The 11787-nt window shown below is 41.0% G+C and overlaps 1 pseudogene; it reads right to left on the bottom strand.

Moving 5' to 3' along the window:
- Positions 1 to 1008, bottom strand: LOC106145584 (olfactory receptor 2L13-like; annotated as a pseudogene).
- Between the last annotated feature and the right edge of the window lie 10779 nt (positions 1009 to 11787).

Raw genomic sequence — 11787 nt, 5'->3', positions numbered from 1 at the left:
TCAGTGCTTCATGAGGGTGTTCCAGTCTGCATGGAGAGAAGCCATACAGAGGAGTAGGGACAGCCATGCTAACTTCTTCCTGGGGGAGAATATCCCACACACTCTTCCCATGGCCCCCAGTACCTCCTTGTTCCTCAGGCTGTAGATGATGGGATTGAGCATGGGGGTGAGGATGGTGTAGAAGACAGCCAGGTTCTTATCCTCTGCCAGGGATCTGAGATTCTTTGGTCAGAAATAAGTGTAGGCAAAAGGTGTGTAGTAAAATGTCACCACGGTTAAATGTGTGGCGCACATGGTGAAGGCCTTTTTTCTCCCCTCTTTTGAGCGCATGTGAAAGACAGCAAAAAGGACCCGCCCATAGGACACAGTGATGCCAAGGAAAGGAACAATGAGAAACAGGCCTGTGCTCACAAACACCGTGTACTCATAGACCCAGGTGTCCATACAGGCCAGAGGAACCATGGCTGGGATGTCACAAAAAAAGTGATTGATGGCCCTAGACCTGCAGTAAGGAAGATGAAAGATGTAAAATGTGTGTGCCATGGAGTTGATGAATCCCAGTGTCCAGGGCACCAGGATCATCTTCAAACACATGCTTTTACTCATGCGGATGGGGTAGTGGAGGGGGTGGCAGATGGCCACAAAGCAGTCATAGGCCATGGAGGCCAGGATTAAACCTTCTGAGCCGGCCATGGTCAGGAAGAAGAACATTTGCACACCACAGCCCAGGGAGGAGATGCTCTTCTGGCCAGAGAGGAAGTTGATGGCCATCTTGGGGACAGTGGTGGAGATGTACATCAGGTCCATGAGGGAGAGCTGGCTGAGGAGAAAGTACATGGGGGTGTGGAGCCGCGGGTCCAAGAAGATGAGGGCAGTCATCCCTGAGTTCCCCACTGAGGCAAGAACAAACACAAAGATTATCAGAAGCAAGAGAAGGAGGCCAGTTTGGTTTTGAGGAAACAATCCCAACAAAATAAAATCACTTGAAGTTTGGTTCCATTTCTCCATGAAAAGGCACTGCTTTAATTTCCTTAAAAGAAAAATAAAAACAAAACTAAGCAATAAACATGATCAAATAGAAAAGGAGAATAGAAGAAATTAAGTTTATTAGTGTTTGTTTTGAATGAATTGTCATCCATACAACACCACAGATTCTGTTCAATAGATTTTTTATATAAGTAACTTTATGCTTCAGATAATGAATGTGTAGTAGTTGCTAAATGTGTCTGTCTTTTTCCCCATTTCTTATTGGTGCATTACAGTTGAGTATAATGACGACATTTGCTGTTAACATGTTTGTACAGGCAATACAATATGGCTGAAATCTCTCCCTAGAATGTTCCCTATCTCTCCCTGCCTCCAACTTCCCAGAACCTTTTCTCTACAGATTTCTGATTTTCATGAGATTTCCACTTCCCCTAAGTTTCTTTTCCTTTTCTCTCTCTTGTATCTACATATGAAGGAAAACATATGACTCTCAATATTTAGAGTTTGGCTTCTTTCCCATAACATAATGAACTCTAGTTCTATCCATTTTTCTTTAAATAAATAAAGTTATTTTTGTCTTTATGGCTGGATAAATAGCTGGTTCCATAGTTTGGCTATTTTGAATTGTGCTGCTATAAACATGGGTATGCATATATCACTGCAGTATGATGACTTTAATTCTTGAGTATAAAAACCGAGGAGTGGTAGAGCTGGGTCACATGGTTGTTCAGTGCTTAGTCTTTTGAGGAACCTCCATACTGTTTTCTGTTTTGTTGTACTAATTAACAATCCCAAAACTGTAAAAGTGTTTCCTTTTTCCCACATCCTCTCTATCATTTATTATTTTTGTATTCTTGATGACTGCCTTTCTGAGTGGTGTGAAGTAAAATCTTAGTGTAGTTTAAATTTACATGATCCTAATTGCTAATGGCACACTAGAAGACATAGGGAAAAGCCCACACATCTATATTCATCTGATCTCTGATGCAGTGCCAATAACATATATTGGAGAAAAGATGGTCTTTTCTACAAATGGTGCTGGAAAAACTGGTTATCCAATATGGAAAAAAAAGATACAAAACCTTATCTCTCACTCTATACAAAATTCAACTCATATTGTGTCAAAGATCTAGGAATCAAACCAGAAACTTTACTAGAAGAAAACATGGGATCAACACTCCAGCATACAGGCAGAGGCAACAATTTTCTGAATAGGACCTCAAAGCTCAGGAAATAACACTCAGAGTTCATAAATGGTGTGCCATAAAATTAAAAACTTTCTTTACAAAAAAGAAAATGATAAGAAATGTGAAGAAAGAAAGAGGGAATAGAAGAAAAGCTTTGCTAGGTATTCTTCTAACATTATTATCTAGAATACATAAAGAACTCACAAAACAGTAGCAAAAGTAGCTCAATTAATAAATGGGCAAATGAATTAAACAGACACTTCTCAATAGTGGAAATACATCGGTCAACGAATATGTGAAAAAATACTGTTCAATAGATTTTGATATTGGAAATAAAAATCACTTTCCCAGTTCTTTCTGGTAACCATCTCAAATTGAAATACAAATTCTACTCCCATATGCAACAAATACAAATGAAATAACTGAGGAAGTCTTTCCTAGATAATGCTGGGCAGGAGCATTCCTAGGACTATGCACCAGGCTCAGCCCCAAAGGAAGCCAGGATCCTGCTTTCCCAGCTCCCCAACTCAGCACTCAGGTTCATCACAGACAGGCCTGTGGGGTGCAGAAGTGCCCTGTGTGCTTGAGTCTGCATCCTCAGTGACCTCGCCTCCTCCACACCTTTAGTGCCTGCTCTCCCCTCCCCACTGGCACTGCTGCAGCTGAGTAAGCCAGGGTCTTCTCCCAGAGCTGTGCTGCTCACCTCCTAAACAGAAGCTGCTCGGCTGGCCCTAGAAGTGGGTCATCATTCAAAAGCATCTTTCTTAAGTTGTAAAGGTATCATGAGTCCTATATGATCAACCTTAGTATAGCATGTTCTTTGGATACTGTCTCTTCCCTAATGTGGTTTTCATTGTGAAAACCTTACAAACTAATATCAAATATTAAGGTTTTTATATACATTTTCCCTTTCTTCTTGGAAGCAAATTACATATGATGAAGTTGACCGATTAAATCATGTGCAATATTTTTTATTCTATATTCACAATGGCAAGCTGGAACTGGAACAGTAACAGAAATACAACCTGGGTATGGATAATGGAAGCACATACAAGGACAGACTTTTTGTGTATACAAGAAACCTGGATGTGTGCCATAACTTACACGAAAGGTTCTTCTCATTACTTCATTTATTGTAATGTGATTTAGACACTAATTTTTTTTTATTTCCAAGATAATAAGAAGAATTCATGGATGTGAAGAATAATATTCTCAAATATAGTTATACCTTGGAAGAGATTTGACTTCATATTACTAATCATTTCACAATAGCACATTTAGTAACTGGTGAGTGATTTACTGTGTGTGCAATAAAGCATTCAAAGTAATTGGTGTAATGATTACTGTCCTCCATAGGATCAGGCCTAATTCTAGGTCAGGCACATGGGCCATGGAGAGGATATTTCTTCCTGTCCTGCAGTTTAGTTTCCCAAGTTAAAAGCAGGAACTGGCTCTGCTGCTGAGCTGTTCACCTAGGAAGGAACATGAACAGAGGCAGTGTCCTGACTGCAGCTTACACGTGTGTGCACTTGCCCTGTTCGGACTTAATTATGTAGGGGAAGTAAAACCACAATTAGTTATTAATCATTTAGAGTAAAGAAACCAAAATGAGAAGAAAATGAGTGAGTTCCTCTCCTAGGTGATATTGTTGCTTAAGCTGTTCTTTGGGAATGTGCATCTGCCTCTCAGCCATTCACAGCCTCCCTTCTTCTCCTTGTGCCATGTCAGATCTGGAAATTTCATTTTCATTGTTTTTATTCTCACAAATATTCATAAAATAAGATAGTCACATTTCTTATATCGCCGGCATGTGTTTGACTTCTCCCTGTATCTAGTCTTAGAGAGAGTTGCACTTTATGTTTGAGCTCTTCAATGGGGATGCTGCCACAGACTACTGTGGATGTTAATTTGGATTAATGAAAATTAATCCAGGAAAGAACAGCAACCAATAGTTTGTTGTCATGATTCATCTCAGTAAGTAAACAGCAGTGATTCCTTGATATACCATAGAAAACAGGAATACAATTGTAAAGGAGAGCTTTTCACATAAGAGGGGACACATTTTGAAATCTGTCAGGTTGACAAGCACTGAGAGTAAAAAGTGGTGCTCAGGAGCACAGCATCACTTTACCTGCAGAGCAGTGAGATCTCAGGCTTCCTGTACCTCCAGCAGGTCTAGAGACAGAGCTCTGACCTCACAGAGAAGGAAAACACAATGTGCCCAGCCCTGAGATCCATTAATCCCTTCAAAATGTGCTCACTGCTTCTGTTTGTGGTAGTGCTGCTGGGCATCAACAGGATTTCGTGGTTAAAATACACAAGATTACACACTCTGGAGCTTGTATTCAGTGGGTGACACAGACAATAGAGCAGCAGCCCAAATAAATGCTGCAAGGTGTGTGCACATTAGTGACAGCAAGAACAACAGAGCAGGGAGGAAGGACAGAAGGACAATAGGGCAGCAGCACTGAGCACCACTCCAAGGAGGTACTGCTGGGGCCCTCAGGCTCTGGACCACTTTGCACAGACTGAGCAGCAGGAACAGCCCTGGAGGAGCCTGCCTAGGTCATCAGGACAACAGCAGAGACAAGAGGGATCTGGAAGCTCCAGGCCCCAGGGCAAGTGTGTAGGGAGGGGAGGACTCAGACTGTGCTCTGGACCAGGTGAGAGGCCAGTGGGTGTGACATGGGGTCAGGTCCCCTTCTGGAGCTCACACAGGAGGATCTGGTTGAGCAGAGAGTTGAGAGGAGGAGCCCAGGGCAGAGACTGGGCAGTGGGCAATGAGTACAACTTGGGCTACCTTGGTTTAACAAAGGAAGTCAAGCATGCAAGGGATCCCAAGGCCTGGGCATATCAGCACAACTGGGTGCTGCTTAGGGACAGTGTGGGACCCACTAAATCCTCTGTCTCTGCCTCCGGCTCAGAGGCTCTCAGAAAATCTGCTGATCAACGGAACAAAATATTAGCTTCAGAAGTAAATTAGTAACAGCGACCAAACTAACAAGGTGTGACTAGATCATTTCATAAATCAATCCTTAACACACACCTGGGGTTTGGAGGGCACAGAGCCATCTGGGGTGCTTTCCTCCTTTCATTGTTTAGTCCAGGTTTAATTTCAGTCTGCTGTTTATGTCTTCCTTGGGCCATTTTTGGAGGTAGGCTATGTTTATATTTAGATTATGTGATATATACTTTACAGATTAAAGAGTTTTGATGGTAGTTACTACAATAACTAATTTTGTAACATTGAAAATTTTCATGTGTTCAGAGAATGGGCCTGAATCATTACTTTTAGGATCCTGTACACCTTGTAATTGAGCTGTTGTGATCTGGAACCTTTGGGTGGTACTATTTTCATTGATTACCAGCAACTTTTTTTTTAAAATTAGGTATGGAATCTTATTTCTTACAACAGAATCATTTAAACACCACATTTTTTGCTGTATTATACTTTGTAGAGAACTATTCCTGTGGCTGCAAGGTGAGTCATCCTGCAAAGCCCATTGCTCAAATATATAGAATTTTTAAAAAAGAAAAAAATGAAAATCCAATTTGACATAGCCTGATACATGTAAACATAGCAAGTGTTGGACCCTGAGTTTAGCTTGCAAATGTTATGAATATTGCACAGTTTTGAAATGTTACAGAGAATCAGCCCAAGACAACCAGCAACTTGTCTGAGCCTCAGATAATTCAAATCTCAGCATTTTCCTATGAGAATTCTGAGGACAGAATTTAGGGGACAGAAGTAAGTGAGCTCTGTGTGTTCAGCACATAGAAGGTCTGAGTGTGAGTCCATGTCCTCTCTTCCTTCCATATGCTAAACACTGAGAAGACTCAGGCTCAGAGAAATTTGTTGTCCCAGCGAAGCTCCAAATCCTTGAGAGCAGCACTTTGTATAATTTTAACAGGTTCACATGGCCTCATTTTACCTTTAAGTTTACCCTTAGCTCTTTTCCAGTCTGTTAAGGAACCACTACAACAAACCATTTTTCTGTTCTTTGTGCAACAAAAAGTGTGTGAACTCGTTTCCAAACTATTTCCCTTATTTAAATTTTACCCAAATCAATTGAGTTCAATAATATCATCTTGACTTACTTTGTCTGAAGTGCTTAATTTTGTATTTTAAGAGAAGTAGCTTTATCATTAAAGGAATCCCCGCTGACAGTGGATTGAACTCAAAATGTTTAAACAGCAATGTTCCCAAATAGTCAACCAGGCTAAGAAGCTAGGTCCTGCCACTGAGCAGTAGCCTTGGTTCCCACCAAATTCTCCTGACACCAGATGTCAAGGGCACCAGGAAGGAATCCTCAGAACACATTAAGTGCTCACTGCTCCCGCCTCTACTATCATCTTTCTGCTGAAATCACAAAGCTCTTCACCTTGTGAGTGTTCCCCATGTTGTTGCTTTGCTCACACATCTTCCTTTGCTATTGCCTTGTTAAAGCCCAAACAAACTAGGATATGCCACACCTACTTACTTCATCAGGTTCTACAAAGGGCAACAAAGATTGAGCTGCTGCATTTGGTGTGCACAACCTTCCTCCAGCAAACCTTACATGTCCTCCCTTTGCCCTTAATTGATCCCCAGTGTCCAAGCCCACAAGGACAGGAGCCTAAGCCATTACACCTGACTTTGCTGATGTAGAAATGGACTCAATTCAAGCTGCAAGCAAATTCTCCAACACACTCAGTTCTGCAGCTCTGGCCTGCTGCCCAGGATTAGTCTCAGGAGAAGATGGAGTTCTGTAGGAGATATTTGGTGATGTTCACCAAAATCCCCTGATTTCCTAGGTTAGAGACCTAAGGATCAACAAGATGAAGGGAATACTTAGTAGTGTTCATTTGAGTAAGTCACAATGGAAATATTAGAAAATGTAAAAAATGATATATTTCTTATCATCATATCATATAGGAATGAAATTACAGTGAACAGCAAGAAAAATTATAGAAATTATATACACATGGAAGTTAAAATATATTTAAATAATGAATGGATCATAGAAGAAAAAATAGAAACAAATTAGAACATATATACAATATATTAAATTCTCTGGGACAGCATGAATGCCTCATCATAAGAAAGTTTAAAACTTTGGATTCGACATAAAAAAAGAAGAAGAAAGAAAGATCATAGATGAATAATCATGTTACACATCAAATACCCAGAGAAAAAGGCGAGCTAATTCCAAAACCAGTGCAAGGTGGGAAATAATTAAGATGATAGCCATAATTCAAAAAATTGAGAATAAAAAAATGCAAAAGATGAATGCAAAAGAATGGGTTCTTTGAAAGCTAAAGAAGATGGATAAACTTTAGACTTACTAACTGAAAGAGACAGAAAGGACACAAATAATCCAAATTTGAGCTACAAAAGGAGATATTACCACAGGCACTGGTGAAATCCACAGGATAATTAGAAATTCTTTTGAAAATTTATACTCCAATAAATAAAATCTAAAAATATTCTGATAAATTTTTAGCACTATCAGCTACCCAAATTGAACCATAATGATATGGAAAATGTAAAAAGACCAATATCAAGCAATGATACAGAAACAGCAATTAAAAACATTCCAATGAAGAACTGCCCTGGTTCAGATGGATTCTCAGTCATGTTCTACTAGACCTTTAAAGAAAACCCAATGCCAATCTTCCTCAAGTTATTCCATTAAATATAAAAAGTGAGAAGACTCGAAAAATTCATTCTGTGAACTCTGTGTCACTTCAATACCTAAACCAGACAAAGATACATCAAGAAAAGTATAGATTAATGTACTCAGTAAACATAGATACGAAAATCCTTAAAAATATCAGCAGACTGCCTTCAAAATCACATTAAGAGATATTGCACCATGATCAAGTGGGTTTCATCTCAAGAATGCAAGTTTGGTTCAATATACACAAGTCAATATATTTAATTCATCACATCAACAGAATTAATGACAACAATCACGTGATCATCTAAATAGATATAGGCAAAGCCTTCAACAAAATGTAGCCCCCATAAATGTTAAAACACTGGAGAAACTATTGATAGAAGAAACTGACTGTAATTTTAAGAGCTATATATGACAGATTCAAAGCCATTATCATCTAGAATGGAGAGAAAACAAACACATCTCCTCTAAAATGAAGAATGGGACAAGGATGTCCACTGTCACTCTTATTCACTATAGTTTTTAAAACTCTAGCTGAGGCAAGTGAAGGTCATTAAAGAGATATAACTAGGCAAGGAAGAAGGGAGTGTATCTGTGTGCTGAGGACATCTTCTTACACTGAGAAAACACAAGAAACTCTACCAGAAGAAATGCATAGTAATCAGGAAAATGCAAATCAAGACTATATAAAAATCACCCAAAATATGAACAATAATAATTTTTGGTGAGAATGTGGGGGAAAAAGTAAACTCATACATTTTTGGAGGGACTGTAAATTAGTACAACCACTTTGGGAAAAAGCATGGAGAGTCCTCAAAAGTATAGGAATGAAACCATCTTATTACCTAGTTGTCCCACTTCTCAGTATTTATGCAAAAGAACTAAAATGACCATGCAGTGATACATGCCTATCAATGTGCAAGGCAGCACAATTCACAAAAGTCTAGTTTGGGAACCTCTACAGGGGCCCATGAACAAACAAACAAATGCACAGAGAAAATGTGGCTTTGTTCAGCATAAAGAAGAATGAAATTATTTTACTTGATAAATGCATATACCTGAAACTACCATGTGAAATGAAATAAACCAGACTCTGATACTTGAGGTTGAGTGTTTTCTCTCATATGCTGAAGTCAGAGCGAATTAAGAAAAATAGAGAAATGATTCCCTGAAAAGAGAGAGGAGATCAGTGGGAGACAAAGGGGATGAAGGTTAGGGAAGAGGAATGGGAAAGGGAGGAACTGGGAATAATACTGACCAAATTGTGGGAGGTGGATGTATGAACACATCTCCATGAATAATGCCTTTATGTGTATGTATAAAGCACAATCAACCAGTCAACCAATCAATGAATGAAAGGAAGACCAGTAGATTAGAGGAAGGGGAAGAGGACAGGCAGGAGGGGAGGAAAAGAAGATGTACTGGGACTGAAATGGAGCAAATTATATTCCGTACATGTATGAAAATTTCAGCCTGCCCCTCACTATTCTGTATATCTATAATACAGTAAAAAATATTAAAATGAAACTGTTGTGGCAACATCCTACATGATCATCTAATATTTGTGGATTATGTAAGTTTTCTGTTTGCACTAAATAAAATGTGGGGAGAAATCCAATAAGAGAATTGTTTAAATCCCCAGTTCAAAGCTATTGGAGAATCTGACAGTTTCAATAACTGTCCTTACAAATTCTTTCTCTTTTTCTGGAGGCAAAAAACCTGAGGAGAACATAATATTTGGTGCTGAACATGACCTAATTTATGTATGTGTGCAAGTTTATAGAGAGAGGAAAAGTGTTAGTGCCATTTTTTATTGTCTTATCAAGGAGAGCTAGACTAGAAGCTAGGGGATTAGAGCTACAGATAAATTTACAGCATAACTCTGGTAACTTTGATTTTATCCCTTTGTAAGAACTCAGTTTTCTGCTAAAGATGGGTAGACTATGTATGTATAAGGTTGATGTTGGCCAAAAGTGGATTTCACCCAGGATATCCCCAGGTCCCACCCAGTCATTCCAAAGTACAGTCAAAATTCCAGTTATTCAAGGAGTCTCTGCTCAGCTTTGTCCTCTTCCACACTGCTCCCCTGACCCCTCATCCTCATCCTCACTCTCGTTTTCCACCTGCCACCCTTGGCAGGTGGGGGTCCTTCAGCATGGGCACCATCTACCACAAAGTACTGCAAATTCACTCTGTGGAATGGGGCTACGCCCTGTGCCTGTCCTTCCTCTGTGGTCTTTGGAGGGAGGAACAGCAAGCACTTCTCCATATTTAGGGGCTTCGCTTGGTCCCTGGAGCTTACTCAACATCAGCAGGTGTTGTGAATGAGTGAAAGCAAGAATGAGAGACAGCTGAGCTGCAAGGCCAAGGTGGAGGGTGACCAGACTCTGGAACACTGGGGTTGAAATCTCACTTGGTCTCACATGCTCAGGCTGTGTTGTTTGCTTTTGAATTTCAGTTTGAAGCAATATTACTCCTTAAATTATCCTTGATTAAGGAACAGAGGTGCCTGTGACATCTTAGGAGGCCTGATAGGAAGCTCTGTGACTCTGATAATTGGAATCCATTCTCCTAACTTGGTGTAAATTCTTTATTAAACTTGATCAAATATAACAGAATTGGAAAGATAAAATATGGAAGACAGTCTTGGGCTCTCTGCCAGGCCTCTATGAGGGCTTAGGATCCTATGGGTGGGCCCAGAGGCTGCCCAGGGAGGGAAATGGGTGGGTGCCAGATGAGGGACAATAAGCCACAGCCAGGGCCAGATGATGCTTCCAACCGGGAGGAGTCTCACTGTGACACTGACCAGGTGGGAATGCTGGGGGGGAGTGGCTATGTCTGAAGATGCTTTTTGAATCTTTAGAGGAATTGGGTCAAGCTTGGATAAGGGATGAGTGCGAAGGGCTTGAGGCCACCTGGGAGGAATGCAGAGGGCAGCCTCCAGCCCTGTACATGCCTTGGGGCCCCTTTCCTGCTAGGCTATGAGTCATCTGCCTCTGTGCCTACCAGCTGAGGGGTAGGTGCAGTCACCAGACAAAGGGGAAAGGAAGGAAGAAATGTGTAGTGAGGGCAGCAGGGATAGAGGACTCCCACCTGAGGGGGCCATTGTCCAGCTCTGGCACTCACACCCAGCTCCCTCCAAGATCCACAGGTGGAGAGCGGCTCCTATCACAAGCAGCATTTCAAGGTAACGTTCTCATAACCCTCCTAAGTAGGGTGCTTCTGTGTGTATGTTGTTACCTTGAAATCTTTTTCCCAAACAGTGTCAGTGGGGAAGCAGAAGAAGAAAATGCTCAACACAGCAAAAATGGGTGGCACAGAAAGCCAGAGGCAGATGGGGACCCAGATCTCAAACCAGGGTGCCTGCCATCACCAAGCCTCCCAAGCCATATCATTTTTTTCCTTTTCTTAAGGACAATACCACACCCCAAATATGCCTCAGCTTCTCAAAATGTAGGTTTGTCCTTCAACCTTATCAAAAATATTCCCATTTGTGATTTACCTGTGAAACTTACACTGAGTACTATCTGAGAACAGTTTTCTTTCTGCTGACACTATTAAAAATGCTGTACAGAACACTGAGAGGTGACATTTGAAGCTACAGAACCTCTGCTAGTGCAGGGGAAGTGACATGAGAGGCACACAGTCACCTGGGAGCACGCAGGCCTGATCTGCACAGGAGCATAAGCCCCTCTCGCTGCAGCCCACTCCATCCTGCCCCTGGGATCCCTGCACATTCTGGTTGTCACTCTTGAGCAGAGCACTGTCTTCCAACCTCTCATGGAATGAGGTCAGAGCCTGACTGTGGACATTTAACCTCACATTATAGTTCCTAGATGGGATAAAACTTCTGCAACCAGGAAGGTTATTTGAGCAAAGTAAAGTGTCCTAGGGCTGCCCCATGAACTTGGACAGCGGCAACCACCTTGCCTTTCACCTGTGCCCTTTAGACC

This window comes from Ictidomys tridecemlineatus, unplaced genomic scaffold, assembly GCF_052094955.1.
Source record: "Ictidomys tridecemlineatus isolate mIctTri1 unplaced genomic scaffold, mIctTri1.hap1 Scaffold_161, whole genome shotgun sequence".
Lineage (NCBI taxonomy): Eukaryota > Metazoa > Chordata > Mammalia > Rodentia > Sciuridae > Ictidomys > Ictidomys tridecemlineatus.
The sequence above is the reverse complement of the archived record's forward strand: the minus strand, read 5'-3'. Positions and strand labels throughout refer to the sequence as shown.